Genomic DNA, 21,534 nt, shown 5'->3' on the forward strand with positions numbered 1-21,534 from the left:
ACTCACCCTCGAGACTGGAGAGGGAAAGGGTTGGGCGTATGGGGGGGCAGGCTGCACACCATTGAAAAAGCTAATTACCGCCCAGAAGACTGACAGCTCCTCTCCAGGGTGGAGGGATGGCGGAGTCAGGAGAGATGGGGACTGAGGAGAGGTGGGTGGAGGGGGAGAGGTAGAGGGCGGAGGAGGCGGGTTTTGGGGGGGACGTAATGGACCCAAATGAGGCGGGAAATTTGCAACTCTTTTCATGTCTTCAAAGGTGACAGCTGACAGGGGGTCCACTGAGTGAGAGAGAGAGAGAGAGTGAGAGTGAGAGTGAGAGTGAGAGTGAGAGAGAGAGAGAGAGAGAGAGAGAGAGATACTTGAACAAAGTAACGGTAGGAAAGAGAGTCAGCTACATCTTCCTAATCCTCTCATTTCCTTTGCCTGATCTTGAGTCACGCTGGACTTTGCATTTCATTCACCTTTTCTTCAACTCTTTTTAACTTCTCCATTTCTCCTCAATCTGTTACTATTTACCTCTGCCATCTTCCTCCATAATTTCTCTCTTTGCCGAGTCCTGTCTCTCCCTCTCCATTTCCTGATCCCACTACCACCCTGTGTCCTCCTCACTCTCCCTGGTTTCCCCAATCTATTTATTCCCCTCTCCCTCTCTTTAGCTCTCCCACCCGTTCACCCGTCTCATTTCTCTTACCCTCTTTTTGTCTCCATCTTTTTCTATCTCTTTCTCTCGTACTGATGATAACATTTAGTCTGCAGCCAATAACTTCTTTGCCCGAAACTGTGCAGAGGAGAGAGAGAGAAACCAAACATGAGGGAGCTAGAGATTTACTAAGCTAGATCTCAGCGTGTGACTACAGCACGCACGCACGCACGCACGCACGCACGCACGCAAGCACACACACACACACACACACACACACACACACACACACACACACACACACACACACACACACACACACACACACACACACACACACACACAGCGGCTGTTTCAAATAAATTCTGCCTGACGCTATAAAGTAAATGTTCACCGTGGGTAAACCGTATTGTAAATCCACAGAGAATAGAGATATTAATAATCAAGGTTTTTTAAACATTCAATGCTCCCTATATTTCTATTTACAAATCCGAACCACACACACAGATGCAGAATAATTAACATAAAAAAGGTAGAAGTATCTCATTCTTCATTGATTCACAATGACTTGAATACGTGGTTGTCAGAGATGTCTTTCAGGTGATTGCCTTCATGCCCTCTTTCGCTACTGTTTTTTTCGCTACTGTTTTTTACTGTCAGTCATGTCTTGTCATGTTGTCTTGTTATCATATCATGTCTATTATGCTTTGCATGCAGCATCTAAAAGCTTGTGATGCATTGCCTTAAGATGTCTCATGTCTATTGAGAAACATTGCCTAATGAATACTTACAATGGCCCGCAGTCTTGGGCCAGGGCCACTATTGCCAATAAAAACCTGAAGACATAAAATCATCAAACGAAAATCCATAAGGAAGACCAACACTAAACAGTCGTCCAAAAAACGACCCGTACAAACATTTTAGCCCCAATTGCTGTTAGAAGAAACAGCAATAGGTAACATTTTAGCGATAAATGTGCTTTTAAATTCGTAATCAGTCAGTGAACCCCAAAGCTAGCCCCTAATTTAACGCAAACGCTAAACCCAACGCTAACCCTAACCCAGATGCAAACCCTAACCCCAATGCCAACCAACCCTTAAAACAACACTAACCCTAACCTCAACCCTGACGCCTCGTTTCCACACAAATGTGCTTTTAAATTCGTAATCAGTCAGTGAACCCCAAAGCTAGCCCCTAATTTAACGCAAACGCTAAACCCAACGCTAACCCTAACCCAGATGCAAACCCTAACCCCAATGCCAACCAACCCTAAAAACAACACTAACCCTAACCTCAACCCTGACGCCTCGTTTCCACACACGTATGTTTTTCGTATCCGTGCTTCCGTAAATTTACGGAAGGGGGCGCTAGTGTTTTACGTACGGACATGAATTTATTTACGGTCAGCCAAAAAGATTGGGGAACGTATGATAATGGCCGTTTTTAGGAGACCGGTACTTTGGAACATGAGGATCGACATACAAAACCAACCAGGCTTGGAAAGAGATCGGCGAGGAGTTTGGCCTGCCAGGTACTTACATGTTTTGTGAAAAACATAAAAACTTTCATACGGTATCTCCGTAAAACGACGGCGAAAGTTAAATTTTTTGAACTTGTATTACCAACATACCGGACAGAAATTTTACGGAGGGGAGGAGTCTCGGAGGAAAAACTGACATTACGGAGAATCACTTAGGAATGAATGGACTTTCGGTCGGAGACGGTTGGATCGCATACGAGAATGTACGTATGTGGAAACGAGGCGTGACCCCAAAGCTAACCTTAACTCTAACCCTAAACCTAACGATAATGCTAACCCCAACGCTAACACCAACGTGCAAAACGACAAAAAAATAGAAGAAAATGACAGTGCCATTGCTTCTCGCACACAAACACACACGTACAACTAATGCTGTAATCCATTTGGATGGTACAAGGACAGGACCAAGCCATTCATTGGCAATCTGTACCAGCTGGACCATAAACCAGGACAGTATTTGGGGGATGAGGGCCTCATGGTGGCTGCCACCCTACAAACGCTTTGGATTGCACTTGCACAGGTAAGTTATTAAGAAGAATAACATGAGTGTACTTCAACCGTCATGTTTCTTTTTTTATACCTGCAGTATCCAGGTGACTCCACCAAGGCAGTTGAACGAGGGGTTCAATAAAGATCAGACACTATTCCCCATCCACCTGATGGGCATTCATCTTGCGGTAGAGGGCGAGGGATAATGCTTCCAGTATAACTCCAGTGCCCAATGACACACAGAGGCAGCGGAAGCGTACGACGAAGCAGGATGAGCTGGTGGCATACCTGCAGTCGGCTGATCAGGAGAGGGCTGGTGCTCCGAAGCAGCAGGAGGACTTCATAAAGGACGCCCTGCGGGAGATGAGGGTAGATCAGAGGGATCTCCTTCAGCAGTTTACGAGGATGGTGGACAAGATGTGGAGCGACGATCCTGTCCTTGCCAAGCGACCAGTCCGTTGTCGATGCACAATGACGACGGAAAACAGCATTTAAGTTCAATGCTTTTCAAACATTTAAGTTCAATGCTTTACAAGCATTTAAGTTCTAGTTCATTCAGGTTGAATTAACCTTTGTTTTGCACCATTTTGTTCACTTTTATTTATTTATTTGCACTTTAAGTATTTTATAGAAACAATTTGCACTTTATTTACTAAGAGTTGTATTATTACAAGAGTTGCATTATTGTAATAGCTTTGTCTTGTCCACCTTGCCTTGTTATATCTTGTTGTATTGGTAAATAAACAAAATATATTTCTTAACTCATCCATACATGTGTGTTTGAATTTGACCAAAGAATGAGACATTTTCAGGCACATATTCACTTCAATGTTTTTATCTGGTTCTACAATGTGGTTACTGTTCTACCCAAGGCTTTCCATTTTCCCCCATTAAATAAATCGGTTTACAAATAAAGAAGCATAACCTTTAAGGTTTAACACTTTTTTAACAACATCCTGCCCAAGCTCACCAACACCAGATGGGGTGCATGTCCCAAGACACTACGTGCCACAGCCCTTACCCTCAGCTTCTCTACTGCAGAATATGCCTGCCAAGAATGGGAGAGATCCACCCATGCAAAAAAACTGGACCCGGCTCTTAACGAGAGCTGCAGTTGCATCACTGGGTGCCTGAAGCCCACTAACACCAACGACCTGTACATTCTGGCAGGTATTGCCCCTCCAGACATCGGAAGGGTGATGGCCAGCAATTCATTATCAATTAGTTTAGCTGAACTGGATGGTGGGATTGCTGCTCAGATCCACCCAGACTAGTACAGTGAAAAAACAGCATAACATTAAGCTGTAAGAAAGGAACGGCTGGAAGAAAGACTATAGGACCTTCATACAGCCCCCGGTCAAGCCTACACGACACCCTCCCCCGACGTCTTCACCTCAGTGAGCACACACATCTCTCCTCACCATGGCAGAAGGGGGTTATGAATATACCACAGTGCCCGAAGTACGTTTCGAGGAAGAGGACCACAAGTCAATACCGTCTCGTTCCTCAAAAGCATCAATCAGTTCTTCATCAACCCAGACCGCCATCAAAGACCGAGCAAAGGCAGAAGCAAGTCGCTCCAAGTTTGCCTACGCTCAGAGGGCAACAGAACTCAAAGTAGAGAAGGCCCGCCTCGAACTAGAAAAGGTCAGACTGGACGCCACCCTGGAGGCTCTGCAAACGGAAAAGGAAATGGACGCTGCACTGATAGAAGCAGAAATACTGGAGTCAGGTTTGATAGACTCAGACCATCAGTCACACCGCAAATCTCTCTCACCCCAGACACGACTCCAGCGTACAGAACACTATGTACAGGACTTATCCAGCCTGAAGTCTAACTCACACAATCCACATGCCTCATCTTATCAGGGGTTAACACTAGCTACAAGTGACATAAAGCAGCCCGTTGCGCCCATACTTTACACATTCAAGCTTTCATTCAACCTCCAGGATAAATGGGTTTCACTTGGGTCCAAATACAAGGTAAAAAACAATGTGGCTTTTCCTCCCTTCGCTTTGTTTGTTGACTTCATCCACAGGGAAGCCAGAGTTAAAGCAGATCCCAGCTTCAACCTCCCACCTTCCCGCACAGCAGCCGAAAAGAAAGAGAGGTTTGACAGAAAGATGAAGACAGCCATATCAAGTGTCCCCCACAGAGAGACCTAGAAACATGGACCCTGGGAAGCACTGCCCCATCCATGACAAAGTCCACCCACTGAGGAAATGCAGAGGCTTCAGGGAGAAGACCCTCGAAGAGCGCAAGCTGTTTCTCTAAGACAATCACATATGTTTCCAGTGCTGCTCCTCAACAACCTACTTAGCTAGGGACTGCGTCACAGAGGTGGACTGCAAGGAATGTGGCAGCAACCGTCACACCTCAGCACTCCACCCAGGACTAGCTCCCTGGAATTCCAAGTCCCCCCCCCCTGCTTCAGAGAACGGGGAGGGAGGAGAACAAGCGGACAATCAGGAAGTCACCTCCAAGTGCACGGAAGTATGCAGAGATGGAATGAGTCTCAGGGCTTGTTCCAAGATCTGCCTCGTCAGCGTCTTTCCTGAAGGACGAAGGGAGGAGTCCAGAAGGATGCTGGACCTTGGATGGGTCGTCGTTGGCGACGTGTGCCTCGGGGAGGCGCACAAGCCACCCCACGTCGGAACATTCAAAACCTCCATTCTGGAAACTGGACGGCCCAGTTTTTTCAGCCCATACAGCAGCAATATCCAGGCGAAAGAGATGTTCGCCCACGGCTACTCAGCGCTGGACACCACAGACAGCACACAGACGCTAAATTGAGAAAACCTGGGTCAGTCGCCTTCCTTCATACAGCCAATGGTAACATTACATTACCTGAAACAACACTATTTGATATAGTCACAGTGAGACAGATACCGCTGGGTTTAGGAAGAGAGGAGACTAGCCTGCGCCAGTTCAGCCTAAATAATTGATAGGGTGAATCCTTTATTTACAAGCTCGCTCCTTCAATGGATGACCTGAGGTTCCTGCAGATCACAGAGGATGAGTATCGACAAGACGAGTCAAAAAGTTGGGTTGCACCCCTTCCTTTCCAGTCCCCACCAGACAACTGCCCAACAACAGGGCGTACGCCAAAAGCCGCCTCAACTCTCTCCACCGCACTCAGCGGAAACCTGGAAACAATACTCAGGCTAGTGCTCTTCAGTTTTCTTACTTTGCCAGTTATCAAATGTTTTTTCCTGGTATAGTGTGTGTGCAGTGGACGAGAGATAGGTACAAGCTCACATAGGCGGGTGTTCATATTATTTACCACTTGGTACATTGTGCATGCATTGTGATAGGTGTTGATTTCAGGAAGCTTGAGGAGACCATATGAGTGCAACAGTGACGCAGTTGGAGCATTGAATTTTGACCAGGATATTGCACGTATTATCTTTTTCTGAAGGGACTGTAACTTTAAAAGATTACTAGGATATGTATTGCACCAGATGATATTGCAGTAGGTGATGTGGGGTTCAAACAGAGATTTGTACATTGTAAGGAGCGTTGAAAGTGGGAGGAAATGTCTTATTTTGAAAAAAAGTCCAACATATTTGGAAAGATTATTTAATAATTGATGAATGTGTCTTTTAAAATTGATAAATTCATCGAGTTCTACACCCAAAAACTTTGTTGATTTTACTCTTTCAATGACATGGCCATTGATAGAGAGACAGGTATTTTCCACCTTACTTGTATTTTTTGTGGAACGAAATATAATGTAGTTTGTTTTATTGATATTTAGTGATAATTTGTTGCACTTAAACCAAATGTCCACTTTCAACAGCTCCTTGTTTGCAGTTTCCTGCAAGACAAGAATATTTTTGTGAGACAGGATCAAGTTGGTATCATCTGCAAATAACACTTTATGAAAGGCATCAGAGTCATAGTCTAGGTCATTGATATAAAGGGTGAACAGGAGGGGCCCGAGAATGGAACCCTGGGGGACCCCAAGAGTGACCATTTTCTGTGCTGATCTATCGTCATTTATAAGTACGAACTGCTCTCTATTCTGGAGATAGCTCTTGAACCATCTCCATGCTGTGCCTCTGATCCCATAATGCTGTAGCTTGCCAAGTAAGATATTGAAATCGATAGTATCGAATGCTTTCGATAAATCCAGAAATATCCCAATAGCCTGTTTGTTCTTGTCTATGGCATGACTGTGGTTTTCTAGGAGATCAAGGATAGCCATACAGGTAGTGCTTTGTTTCTTGAAGCCGTACTGAGATGGGACAAGTATGTTATATTTATCTAGGTAGCCACTCAGCCTCTTGTGCTCTACCTTCTCAAATACCTTAGAGAGTGTAGGAAGGATTGATATGGGTCTATAGTTGTTTGTCATTTTTATCTCCTGATTTATAGATTGGAATGATTCTTGCTGTTTTAGCAAGTTTTGGTACGATCCCATAGAACAGGGAGAGGTTTAGACAGTAAGCGAGTGGCTCTAGGATGGCATTTATAATTGCCTTAAGGATAACACTACTAATTTCATCATCTCCTGATGTTCTTGAGTTTTTCAGGTTCCCAATGATCGTACGGATTTCATTTTGATCTGTTGGGCGCATGAAGAATGAGTTTGGGTACTCCCCATATAGATATTGGGTAAAGGACGCTCCCAAGGGTGGGATAATTTTGCTAGCTAGATTCTCTCCAATGGAGACAAAATTGTTATTGAAACGGTTTGCAAGGTCATTAGCATCTTGACCAGAAGAGCTACCAGTGTCAGGGAGAACTGAGTCTTTCCTGTCCCTACCAAGGGCTCTATTAAGAACCTGCCACGAATCCCCCAGAGATCGTTTGTGGCAGTCGGTGTAATGCTCTCTTTTACTTTTCCGGATGATATGTGTGAGTTTGTTCCTAAATTTGGTGTAATTTTCCTTGTTAGTATCATTAGGGTCCTTTATGTAGCATTTATAGAGTTTATTTTTGTGGTTGATAGATTTTAAGATACCCTGTGTCAGCCATGGCTTATGGACTTTAGTACTGCTTACAACCCTCTTTTCAGGGATGGTACAATGGATAGAATCAGTTATGATATCAGTAAGGGAATTGTATGCAGAATCGGGATCACTGGAGTGATAGATAGCGTCCCAATTTTTGTTTTGTAGGTTTTGGCACAGTTGGTTTATTGTTCTTTCATTTATGGCTTTAACTTTTGTTTTCTGGGTTGGAATTAAATGTTAGGTCATTAGATCAATGGATACCAGTACAGGAAAGTGGTCAGAAATGTTGGAGATGATTACTCCGGATGTTAAGCTTGTGTTTGGTATGTTGGTGATAATGTTATCGATGATGGTCTTAGTATATTGTGTGACTCTGGTAAAAGTGTTAATAGTAGGAAAGAAGGAATATGAGTGTAGGGTGTTAATGAAATCATTTTTTACCCTATCATTTTTTGATATATTAATATTGAAATCTCCAAGTATTATGCATTTATTTATGTTGCTATTTAAATTAAACAAGAGTTCTTCTAGTTTCAGCTTAAACAAGTTAAAATCTGAATCAGGGGGACGGTACTAGGTAGACCACTCCGATGACATATATTTTGGTATTACTGATCTTGATCTCAATGAATAGTGAGTCTGAAAGACCATCATCTATAATCAAATCCTCACACACTCTAGCGTTGAGCTTGGACCTCACATAAAAACAAACACCACCTCCAATTTTATCTGAACTACTTTTGTTGATGAGTCTGTATCCCTCAATGTTTAGAGATTCTATGTGTGATTTCGCATTCAGCCATGTCTCACTACAGACCACCACATCAAATCCATGGTCAGTAATAGTCATGAGGGAAACTAAATCATCATGATGTTTTTGCAGGCTTCTAGTGTTTAAATGGAGAAGAGAGAAGTTATTATTGTTAAGGATGTGTTTCACCTGGTCGGGAGAGTAGCTTTTGCAGTTTAAACTATCCACATAGTCAACACAAGGATGGCTATCATCGCTATTTTTCAAGTATTCAAATCCCATAGACATGCATCCAAACCACTGTATATAAAGGTTATGCTATATAAGGGCAACAGATCAAAAGGTGGAGTCATATGATCTCCTGCCAGGGATAGTGACCAGGATGATGTCCAGGGGGTAAAGGAGGAAGTACAGAAGACTAGGGCATGCACCAATGGTATTAGCTCCACAGTTAAGTCAGTAGTTATGACCACATTCCATTTATAGTCCAAGGGGTAATGTAAGTGTGAGAATCTAAGGCATTCAATGACCAGTAGTCTACTTTTCAAGCTTGCAATAACTTGTGTAGAAACTACGCCCACACAAATACACATAACACCATAGCACACACTCATACCCCCATACTCAGACAATACATACAGACACATGAATGGTATGACCCAAGATACGTCAGACAGAGAAAGCGCGCAAATTCGACGGTACCACCTTGTCATTTGTTTACCCAGGTGCCATGGCAACACCATTGCTACCTCTCATTGGCTGAATCTTTGAGAACGTTGTAGACTTAATCGATATAAGGTGGCGGGGAGACGAAGCTCTGTTCGTTTGTATATTTTATTTACGTGACCATATTTTTGTTTTATGTTAAAAAAAAAAGAATCAAAGAACCAGTTCTTCTTGTTTTGGGGAACAAGTTCTTGTCGTTCACGTTCGGGATTTGTTGGTTGTGAACGGATCGGTCGCGACCGACCCATCCCCAAACGCGCATCAGTGGGCTCCGACTCCGGCTCTGAACTCTCTCTGACCTTTTCAAACGCAACTTAGTATCAGGTGCGTGGTTTTCAGCGAATCAACGATCAGAGAATACTGCCGTGATCACGTTGTAGGTAGGCAGATGTTACAGCTGTTAGTCTGCTCCCGCAGAAAATTAACGGGAGGATTTTTTATTTTGGCGTGACATTTCTTGCGTGTGCGTGACAGCGTGAGATTGATGGTGAAAGCGTGAGAGTCACGCCAGGGGCGTGAATGTTGGCAACCCTGCACATGGATGTGGTACAGAAGCACGTACACAAGGTCATTAAAATCAGAACTCCTTCCAATAACTCTAGAGTGATAAAGAGTGTCTTAAAGTTGTTTTCAAGAACTGTCAGTTTACCCTTCTGGTAATTCTCATGCTGGGTGTCTTTAGCTGTCAGACTGTTTACTCCTGGTGGGCTGTTAGTCGTCCCTGGTGTTGCACCTGCTCCAGTTGAGACTTGAAGGCCTTGATGTTGACTTTTCCTCTGTTGAGAAGCCTCCTGGTTCTTAACATCCACTATGTCAGCAACAACTGTGTCAGCCCTCTTCTTTGCTGATGAGCTTATGCTTGATTCAGAACTTAATGATCTGGTATCTCTTGATCTCTTTGCCTGTGAGGCTTTTTCTGATTTGAGAAATGATGATATATCAACTTTTGTTGTACTTCCAAAAGAGTTGGATCGTTGACGGTTTGGCCTGGTGTCCCTTTTGACAGTTTTGTCCCGTCTTCCCTCGTTTATTTTCATAGATTCTTCAGCTTACGCCTTCTTTTTCCTCCAGTTGTTTTTTTCCTTGGTCAAGGTTTGAACTTCAGGAGGGGACTCATCTCCTTTTCCCTCCGGGGTTTGGGAGATGATCTCCTTCACCATCTCAGGCTCTTAAAGGTTTAAAGGTTCGTTTTCCACATACATGTGGAACACAAAGTGAAGCAAGTTTTGATGATATTATGGGGAAATATATTTATTAAATGTTTCAATTGCAAATATCACATACAAATGTATTAATCTAGTAGATAGCTAGCTGTTAAGTTCGATGCTAAATAAGCCATAGCTAGCATAACTTAATATACCATCTATGAGGCACTCTTATAAAGATGCTAGCTACCTCAAATGTGATGCTGTTTCTCTCTGCCTCCTGCAAAATGTTTTAAAGATCATTCCGGTTGTTTAGCTATCCTTACTATTTATATATCGTTTAAGCCATTGCATTAGTATTCTTACAAGCTCTTGTCTTACTTTACAAAAAATTGCCACGTGCGCCATCCGATGTGTGGAGACATTTCACACCAGCTAATGCTCAAGGGAAGTCCATATATATGTGTAAATATTGTGATAAGACATATGTGAATAATGCCACAAAAATGCAGCAGCATTTGCCAAAAAAAATCCTCAAGGCCCAAAACATGCAGCAGACAGGAGTTACACTTCAGGGGGAAATGAATCTGTTTGAGCTGTATCATAGTCAGATACCCTCTCATCAGCTCCTGGTCCCTCTGGCATCAGAGGATTATTTGATTGATGGATGAACCCAGCCAGAGAAATGCAGATGAGTGTTTCGCTCGTGCAGTCTATGCAACTGGCTCACCCCTGATGCTGCCATCCAATGTGTACTGGAAGAGGTTTTTGAATGTTCTCCGACCAGCATACACCCCCCCCCCCCCCCCCCCCCCCCCCCAACCAGACATGCACTGTCTACTCATTTGCTGGATGAAGAGTTCAAACAAAGGTCAAGCAGACCATTGATAAAGCTCACTGCATTTCAGTCATCTCCGATGGATGGTCAAATATCCGGGGCCAAGGAATTATTAACTACATTGTCACCGCTCCTCAACCTGTTTTCTAGAGTGTAGACACAAAGGAAAACAGACATACAAGCCAATTCATTGCTGATGAGCTGAAAGCGATCATCAATGACCTTGGACCAGATGAAGTATTTGCACTGGTCACTGACAATGCAGCCAACATGAAGATGCCTGGGCACATGTGGAGGAGACCTTCCCTCAAATAACAACTATTGGCTGTGCTGCCCATACACTCAATCTTCTGCTAAAAGATATAATGGCACTGAAAACAATGGACCCCCAGAACAAGAGTGCGAAACAAGTTGTTAAATATCTGAAAGGCAAACAAGTAGCTTCCGCTACGTATCGGTCAATGCAAAAGGAGAAGAACAAGAATAATAATACTAATACTGAAGCGCCCAAGTATCACACGATGGGGTGGCATTGTCATCATGTATGACAGCCTTCTGGAGGGAAAGGAGTCTCTGCAAGAGATGGCCATATCCCAGACTGCAGGGATTGAAAGTGACATAAAGAAGATAATGTTAGATGATGTGTTCTGGGAAAGCAGTCTGACAATCCTCAAACCTATTGCAGCAACAATAGCAAAGCTAGAGGGTGATGGTGCCATCTTATCGGATATCCAGTGTCTTTTTGCAGAATTCAAAGAAGAAATCCAGATGGTCATGCCCACTTCCCTATTACTGAAAGCAGAGGAAACTGTTGTAGTCAAGGAATTGGAAGCACGGCGGGTGTTCTGCATGAAGCCGGTAAATGCAGCAGCATACATGCTGGACCCAAAATAAAACAGGGGCATACTTTCTGGGGAAGAGATTAACGGTGCCTACGCTGTCATTACAGCCATGTCCGACCACCTGGGTCTTTATAAGGCAAATTTCTAGGCAGTTTGGTGAAGTATCGAACAAAGCAACTAGTCTTTGATAATGTTCTGGCCCGCCACCTACTGGCTGGAAAAATAATTGGCCCGAGGCCAAAGTTAGTTGCCGACCCCTGCACTACACTGTTTAGGCAATACAGGTTTGTACAATCTAGGCCAGAGACTTTAGTTCAATTGAATATAATTAATTACAAATTAACAAATACATTTATGGTCAACACATAAGACACACAAGACAGTACACGGCACAATAAACTAGTGATGGATTCAATGTCTCTTCCTTGATTCAGTTCACGTCTGTCAATTTGCCAAGAAGAGTCGTTCAGAATCTTTCCTTCGTTCGTGCAGTCGAGTTTCCTGTAGCAGTGAATCAAATCATAGCATGCACGCAGGGCACTTCACTAACTTTTTTTAAAGTTAAAAAACATTTATTAGCGTGAAGAAATTGCACACCTCAACAGCAACAACTTACTAAAGCAAAATTAAGACAAATAAATAGAAAAGATTACATTTATGCTGCACAAAACAGAACCAATTTCGGCTTCCACCGTACCAGGGTTATTGGGCTGGGTGCGATTTATATAGAAATCGGGACAGCGAGAATGCCTAGTGGACTCGATGTGTTTCACAACAGCATCGCGTTTCAGATTAGGGTTCCCCGTTATAAACAGAGAGGAGCTTGCCAATGGGGCTTCCTTACAAAATGTACAGAACATTTTCATGTTCTTAGCATCATAAACTAGCCACCCGAAATCCCTCAACCAGTCGGGGGTTGAATTTGGAGACTTTATCGACTACAGTAACAGCATTAACTTTCTAACTTTTGTAATGATCACGGAAGAGGCGGTGAATGAAGTATTGATTAGACAGCGATTTAGATACCTAATAAACCGTGGAACACACAAGTCTGGTAACCATAGCAACAAACCCCGCTAAACCCTCCCGTAGCGCCTCCCGCGCTACGGCCATCCGGAGGCGCACAGAGCTTTTGGCCGTGAACTTAAGTATACAATACAATACAATACAATTATACACTATTCTATTTAGAGCTCGGGGAGTCGCAAAAGGCAACAATCACTTTCTCCTCCATTCTGCGGTTCACCCCGGACTGCACTGAAAGGAACGGTTGGCCGGTTGAAAATTGATTGGCTGTTACGTCACGCACGTCACTCAGTGGCCACGCTGTTGAACGCTGATTGGCTGTCATCACGCGAATGTCGCAGCAAAGTTTAAATATTTCAACTCGAGCAAAAGTGGCGTGCTGCAAATCCACCTGAAATCCACGTGAACGCACTCGCCCGTGCCGGGCAAAAGTGTCGCGCTGCAAATGGAATCGTTGCGTCCCTTCGCGTTTGGTGTGAACGCACAGTACAGTGCTCTGTGGAGAAGTCACTTGCACGCGTGCTCCTGTTTTGTTTTTCTCGTTCGCACGCCGAAATATTCACTCGCAAATGCATATCAGCAAGATAATAGACTTGATATAGCAATGCCGGTGGGGGTCCCGGGTGGAGAACGAACCATGAAAGAACGAGAGAGATTGACGAGACATTCAAATATTTGATTAATCTGGCATGACACAGAAAGTACAAAGACAGCATGCATTTCCCATTTCACTGATATTGAATCGTATTATCGTACGCTCGCTCACTAAGCCTCTTCCCTCTTCACCACTCACAGTCAGTGAACGAACAGTGAGTCAGCGACTAGTGGGTCTGGGAAGAGTTGAGTCTGAGAACGAACAAGATGGAAGAGAGAGAAGAATCAGTTCGGTTCGTTCTTGTTAAAGATTCGTTCATTCGAACTGATTCGGTCACGAACGACCCATCTCTACAATAAACTAGCAGACTGGACGGATAAACCACAACAGTTAAATTAAACAAACCAATAAATTAAACCTACAAAATAAACCAATAATTAGCATGCAGGTCAAGCAGAGCTAGGAGCAGCAAAACAATGCACAACCACACACACCACATTAACACAAACAAACATAAAGCAGCATGCAGGGCAAGCATGGACCTATTAAAGAAAGGACAGCAGATCCAAAAAGGGCGCCCATTCATTCCTATGAAAACTACTCAATGGCGCAGGGCAACATCAAGGAGAGATTTTCTACCGCATCATGGGAGCCAGCCACACCCCAGTCCATAACGTGACGGATGCAGTCATATTCTCGTTGTCTAGCATTGTTAGCATTGTAACATCATAAGCGAGAGGTCTGTCTACACATCCCTCGGAAACTTTAAGTGATAAAAAGTCACCACAGTGCCTAAAAACCATCAACGTTGTTCATGTTAAGTAAAAGGAAAAACCTCAGACATGAGAAGTTAACGGAGACGTGCACTGGGAAAATCAGAGGCAAGACATTTGCATGTGATGAGTAAGAGCCAGAATCATGTCGTCCCTCCCCGCCCACCTCCTCCAGCACACTGGAACAGCATGTAACAGGAGCATTTTTTTCACCAAAACCGACTCACAGGGCATTCATTGCTACTAGTGACCACCGCAAAATTACAGAAAAAACGATGCAAAGATACCTTTAATGAAACGTCAGGCCACCTTTTTCTGCCTGTTTCACTAATTTCATTCCACCGTTTTTAAAGCCCCCGGGTTTGATGTATTTTATCTGTTTTATGATTTTACCCAACTTTTAGTTTAGGTGACCGCTTTAGCTGGGCATAGTTACTATACACCATTTCACTTTCTTTCCTCTAGTGCTTTACCCTTTTATTAATTTTACTCATTGTTTCATGGTAAGCCCTTACCTTGGTTTTTAAAGTAGGGCAAACTACTCACCTCCCATGGAATAATAAAAGGCTGACTACCTAAAACAATTCCCTGTTGGTCGGGGACCTCAGCCAACGGGCCTACTATCTGGACCTCTACCCAGGCATCAGAACGGCCTGCGGAGGCTCTCCATGCCCTGGGGAAGGTAAACTGGACATTTTAACCCACTCCATTTTTTTATCAAACAACAAAAAAGGAACTACAGACCCTCTCCAAAACAGCCGACCGAGGGCTTTCCGTTTGAGGGTGCGCTTTTGACGTGGCTGCGAGGTACAATTGTTATTACTCTTATTTCATTTACCTTAGCTTATAAGCTAGGTGACCATTTTAACATGTTTTAACCAGGCAGTTTTTTTTTTTTTTATCCTTTTATTCATTTTTTTCTATGTTTGCAAGCACTTACCTGGGGTATTGGTTTTTAAGAAGTGCATGCTGCCCAGCTCCTAAGGACCCTTTAAAACCGCGGATTACTCCTTTCCACACAATTTCCTGTTGATTGGAGACCCGAAACACAAGGCTACCATGAACATGGTACATCCGTACAACCAAAAGGACCTTCTTTGGACTCCACCAACCAGCCTTCTTTCACCTTTTATCTTTTACCATCAGCAACCTTGACCCATTTTTAACCCTGTGCTTTCACCCCACAGAACCTCTGCACTTTTAATCATTTTATTGTTTGATCCCTTTATTGTTATTGCTCTTGCCTGGTTCTATACTACTGTTTGGACACCATGTTCATCAGGATTCTACATTTGCGCCCCTGTCCCACTTTAATAGAGACACGGACACACACACATACATATGCAAGCACACACAGACAGCCAGCTGCCAACACACAGAACCTACCTCCACTCACCCACATCACCAAGACCTACTTTAAAATCATTCAAGCAGTCCACCACCACGCTATAATTTCACAAGCCATCACCACCAACAACCCACCATCAGGGATAGGTCGATTTTATTAAAAATGTATTAAACCTGCTTGCCCCAACCCCAAAATAGCAGAACCTGCTATTTTTCCCACAGGCTTCCAGTTTTGAGGGGGGCGCTTCTGATGTGGCTGCAAGGTGAGCATGCACCCAGTAAAGACACCGGTTCCGTAAATAATAATATATAATATAATAATAATACATACATAATTATTTATAATACTTATATATAATTACAGTTAGCATATTTATATACATTTTTGATGGAACTGTGTAAATATAGTTAGGTGGGGGACGTGCGGCATCTGGCCTGCAGGGGGGTATGGGCAGGTTGGGAGCACACCGGATCGGCTGGGGGGATTGGGCCTCATTGCGGCCACCTGCTCGCAATCAGGTCAATCAGGGAGTGTGTATTAATGTGCCTGCTTTGTGTTGTAGTAGGGAACCGGGAGCAGAGAGAGAGGGACAGATCCAACGCGATCCCCAGTGATCCCCAGCAGAGATCGCAGATCGCGGAGCGCTGAACGCGAGGACTCGCCCGGACTTTGTTGATTTATAGTTTCAAGCCTCTGTTCTGTTTTGCTTTTCATTGAAATAAATAACCTCCCAGTGAGGGACGACAAACTTGGTCTCTGCACGGTCACTGATCCTGCTACAGTGGAGTCCAATGTGGGGCGACCGCAGACATGGACCAGTCACTGGGCGTGCTCGGGCATCTGGCCCAGATGGCGGAACGGCAGGGCCAGCTCCAGCAGGCCCGGAGCGAGGTGCTCACAGAGCTGGCCCAGCTCCTCGCCTCCGGGGGACGCGGTGAGGGACCCAGGGGAGCGGGACCCGTGGTCAACATCCACGTCCCAAAGATGGGGGAGGCGGACGATGCAGAGGCTTTCCTGGAGACTTTTCAGGGGGTGGCCGAGGTCTCCGGGTGCCCTCGTCAGGAGTGGGCTCACCGTCTCCTGCCGCTCCTGACGGGGGTGGCCCAGCTTGCGGCCCACAGTCTGCCGGCCGGTGCCCAGCGGGACTATGGGACCATCGCAAGGGCCATCTGGGACCGGCTTGGCCCCTACCCGGAAGAACATCGTCGGCGGTTTCGGACGCTGGCTTTCACCGAGGGGGACCGTCCTTTCGCCTTTGCCCAGCAGCTGTGGGACCAGGCGAGGAAGTGTCTGGTTCCGGACCAGAACTCGGCGGAGGACGTGGTGGAGCAGGTGGTCCTGGAGAGGTTTGTTGAGGGGCTTCCGGCCTGGACCTCCGCCTGGGTCCGGTACCACCGGCCGGAGAGCCTCTCCTCTGCGGTCGACCTGGCAGAGAGGTGGGACAGGCCAAGCCCGGCGCCGAGGGCGAGAGGGGGGGTCCCCGTTCCGGAGCGGGCACATGAATGGGCCAGGTCGCCGCGTCACCGGTGCCCCGTCTCCTCCCCACGGTCCCGGTGAGGCCTACCGTATCCCGTTATCCCAGGATACAGCGGGGTACGTCCCAGGCGCTTTTGGACTCGGGCTGCATGCAGACCATGATCCATCAGCGCCTGGTGCCGTCCGAGGCATTGGTGGAGGCGTCAAGCGTTTCGGTGAGGTGTATACACGGGGATGTGCACGAGTATCCTTTGGTCCCTATCAAAATTCGTTATGGGGGGAGAAAATATAGTGGTGTCAAGGCGGCGGTTAGCTCGAGCCTCATGCATCCCCTTATTCTTGGGTTGGATTGGACGGGGTTTCAACGGGCTGTTAGGGGGACTATGGGGATGCGGACACGACAGGTAGGGACATGTAAGTCGTGTGTTTTGTTCTGCGCCAAGGCGGGGGCGTCCGACGCTGCTCAGGGATCGGGGGAGGAGGGGGGGTCCTCAACCCGAGGTCCCGGCGCCGAGGTTCCCACCGGTGGAGGATTTCCCCCTCGAGCAGTCTCATGACGCTACCCTAAGCTCAGCCTACGACCAGGTGATAGTAATTGATGGGAGCCGGGTCCGGCCAGACGCAGCGCTGACTTACCCACATTTTATGGTGGTTAGGGATCGGCTTTATCGGGTGAGTCGTGACACCCAGAGTGAGGAGGTTATCACCCAGTTGCTGGTACCAGGGCCGGATTAACAATTTTCTGTGCCCTGGGCAACAAGGCTCAAGGCCCCCCCCCCCCCCCCCCCAAACAATCGTAAAGTCGCTATCATCAGAACTTGGTGGCTTGATGAGTACTTATTGAAAGTTTCAATTGTCTTGACAGCAAACAGCTAGGTAGGCCTTAACTTAACTTAATAGGCCTCACCTCCATTACCACTGTTAATGGCTGTTAGGGCCGGCTGCCCTGGGGAGGGGGGGGGTTCATCAGGGGGGATAAGGTGCTTCGGGTGTGACCTCTATCGCGTTGGGGGTCGGAGATGCCGGAGGAAAGCATCTGGCCACACACACACACACACACACACACACACACACACACACACACACACACACACACACACACACACACACACACACACACACACACACACACACTCTCTCCCTCTCACAAACACCTCCCCAAACCCTCTTGTAATCTCTCCTTGTCCCCGTATAATTCTTTATGTTTTGGTATATGTTACATGTCTGTCACACGTATCTGGGTTTTGTCGTGTTATGTGGTGTCTGTAGATATATGTTTGCACTTTGAAAAAAAAAAAAAAAAAAAAAAAAACCTTGTCAAGGGCCCCTTTGATGTCACGGGCCCTGGGCAAGTGCCCAGTTGCCCTAATGGTTAATCCGGCCTTGGCTGGTACCCAGAAGCCGCCGGGAAATGGTCTTCCAGGCGGCGCATTATAGCCCAATGGCGGGCCATTTGGGGTACGATAAAACACTTAACCGGATAATGGCCCGGTTCTATTGGCCGGGGATTCGGGCGGAGGTGCGCAGGGGGTGCGCATCCTGCCCCGAGTGCCAATTGGTGAATCCCCCGGCCGTCCCCAGGGCTCCCTTGGGGCCCCTTCCCCTGGTGGAAGCCCCCTTCGACCGCATTGGCATGGACATTATCGGGCCATTAGAACATTCTGCACACGGGTATCGATTTGTGTTAGTCTTGATCGACTACGCAACCCGATACCCGGAAGCAATTCCTTTGCGCAACATCTCCGCGAAGAGTTGCGCAGGCGTTGTTTCATGTCATATCGCGGGTGGGAGTCCCGAAATAGATTCTCACTGACCAGGGAACCAATTTCATGTCACGCACGATTAGGGAACTTTACGGGTTGATGAAGGTCAAGGCCATCCGCACAAGCTTCTATCACCCAGCCACGGACGGCTTGTGTGAGAGGTTTAACCGGACGTTAAAGTCCATGATCCGTAAGTTGGTACACGAGGATGCTCGAAATTGGCATCAATGGCTAGACCCTCTGTTGTTTGCAGTGCGGGAAGTGCCTCAGGCTTCCACGGCATTTTCCCCATTTGAGTTACTTTATGGGCGCAAGCCCAGGGGCGTCCTGGACTTCATTAAAGAAAACTGGGAGGAGGGGTCCAGTGATTGCAAAAACGAAATCCAGTACGTCATGGACATCCGTGCAAAGCTTCACTCATTAGGGGTATTGTCACGTGAGCACTTGCACCGAGCCCAGGAGAGTCAGAGACGCCTGTACGACAGAGAGACCAGGTTACCCCGGGGGATAAGGTCCTTGTATTGTTGCCCACCTCTAGCACCAAATAACTTGCGAAGTGGCAAGGGCCCTTTGTGGTCACGCGGCAAGTCGGGGACGTGGATTACAAGGTAGCACGGTCGGACAGGGGGGAAAACAAGCAGGTCTACCACATCAACCTCCTTAAGAGGTGGAACGATGTGGTTTGTGTCAACGCTACCAGAAAGAGCAGGAGCTCGGACCGGAAGTCCCTGGCCCAGGCCCCATCCCTCCGGTCGGTCAAGGCGAGAATCTCTCAGGGAGTCAGGCGTGGGACGTTGCCAGCCTGCAACTCCAGTTCGCCGACGTCTTTCCCCCCTGCCCGGTCGCACCCCGTTAATTACTCATGACATCGAGACGCAGCCCGGATTAACGGTGCGGACACGCCCGTACAGGCTTCCCGTTCACAAACAAGGCGTGGTACGGCTTGAATTGGCATTCATGTTAGAGTTGGGTGTGGTCGAGGAGTCTCACAGTGACTGGTGCAGTCCCGTCGTGCTTGTGGGGAAGCCGGACGGTTCTGTGTGGACTACCGTAGGGAGAATGCGGTGTTTGTGTTCAGGTTGTTCGTTTCCCCGGCCACGTTTCAGTGGCTGATGGACCGTTTGTTATGGCCCCACGCGGCGTATGCGGCTGCCTACATCGATTACATCGTCATCTATGGTGAGACGTGGGGGCAGCATAAGGCCCAGGACCAAGAAGGTGGTGAGGCGGTTCTTGGGGCTGGCAGGGTACTACCGGCAGTTTGTGCCGCACTTCTCGGACCTGGCCAGCCCCTTGAACGACCTCACCCGTAAGAGGGCCCCAGATACAGTCCAGTGGTCGGAGCCAGGTCAGGTGTCGTTTGAGGCTATTAAAACAGCCCTCTGTGGGAAGTCGGTCCTGTGTGCTCCTAACTTTGATCTCCCTTTTTCCATGCAGACGGACGCGTCGGATAGGGGGTTGGGCGCGGTCCTGACCCAGCAGGTGGAGGGGGTCGACCGGCTGGTGCTGTACCTGAGCTGAAAACGATCGGACCTGGAGGGTCGGTACAGCATGGTGGAGAAGGAGTGTCTCGCCATCCGATGGGCGGTCGGCGGTTCGTTACTACCTGCTGGGTTGCATGTTCACTAGGCCTGCAGCGGATTGGAATTGTATCCGAATCCGTTCGGTTCGTTTACCACAGTTCGGAGCCTTCTGGAGATCCGCGGATTTCGGTTTCATGAAGGCATTGCCTTATGTAGCGTATTTTGCCTACTGTAGCCTACGTCCGATACAAAGGGTGTTTAGGACCCAGCGGAATGCATTCTCTTCAGTGCTGCCCGAGCCAATGAGGTAGCTGTAATAGGTTGTTTTCTGTTCAAGCGCACGATTCCTAAATTTAAAGAAAGTAATTGATACAATTATATTCTAAATATACGGGAGATAAATGCAAACGGGTGATAAGCGGGATAACGGCCTTCGAGGTCGACCGGTTCGATGGAAATAATGGACAGGTAGAGGCAACTCTGGCTTCATGCTGCGCTCGTCGCCAGAGTTCTAAGCCTCGTCGGCCGTTATCCCTTACATGTTACACTCAGTGCACCATGTTTTCAAATGCATTTAGGGGAACATTTATTGCACAAAAAAGCCTTGCAAGTTGTCTGATTGCAGTCAATTAACACATTGCAAATAGCCTGTGGGTCTCATTCATTTTTGTGTTTCTCCCCCAAACCCTCCGTCAAAAAAAAGTCCGCCTTTTTACTACCACGGACATGATCCTAATCCGAACCGTATCCGAAACCGAGGCCCAAAACGGTTATCTGAACCGAACCGTGGACACACTGATCCGTTTCACCCCTAATGTTCACCGTCTATTCCGACCACGCCCCCCTCCATTGGCTCCACCGCATGAAGGATGTCAACGCGAGGATTACCCGGTGGTACCGCGTGTTGCAGCCCTTCAACTTCCGGGTCGTGCACAGGCCTGGGGCGCAGATGGCCGTGGCGGACTTCCTCTCCCGTTCCGGGGGAGGGGGGAGGGAGGGAGTTGGCAGCCGGATGTGCCCCCGGCCTCTGTCGGGCGGTGGGGGTGTGTGGGGGACGTGCAGCGTCTGGCCTGCAGGGGGAGTATGGGCAGGTTGGGAGC

This window comes from Gadus morhua, chromosome 18, assembly GCF_902167405.1.
Source record: "Gadus morhua chromosome 18, gadMor3.0, whole genome shotgun sequence".
In the NCBI taxonomy this organism is placed as follows: domain Eukaryota; kingdom Metazoa; phylum Chordata; class Actinopteri; order Gadiformes; family Gadidae; genus Gadus; species Gadus morhua.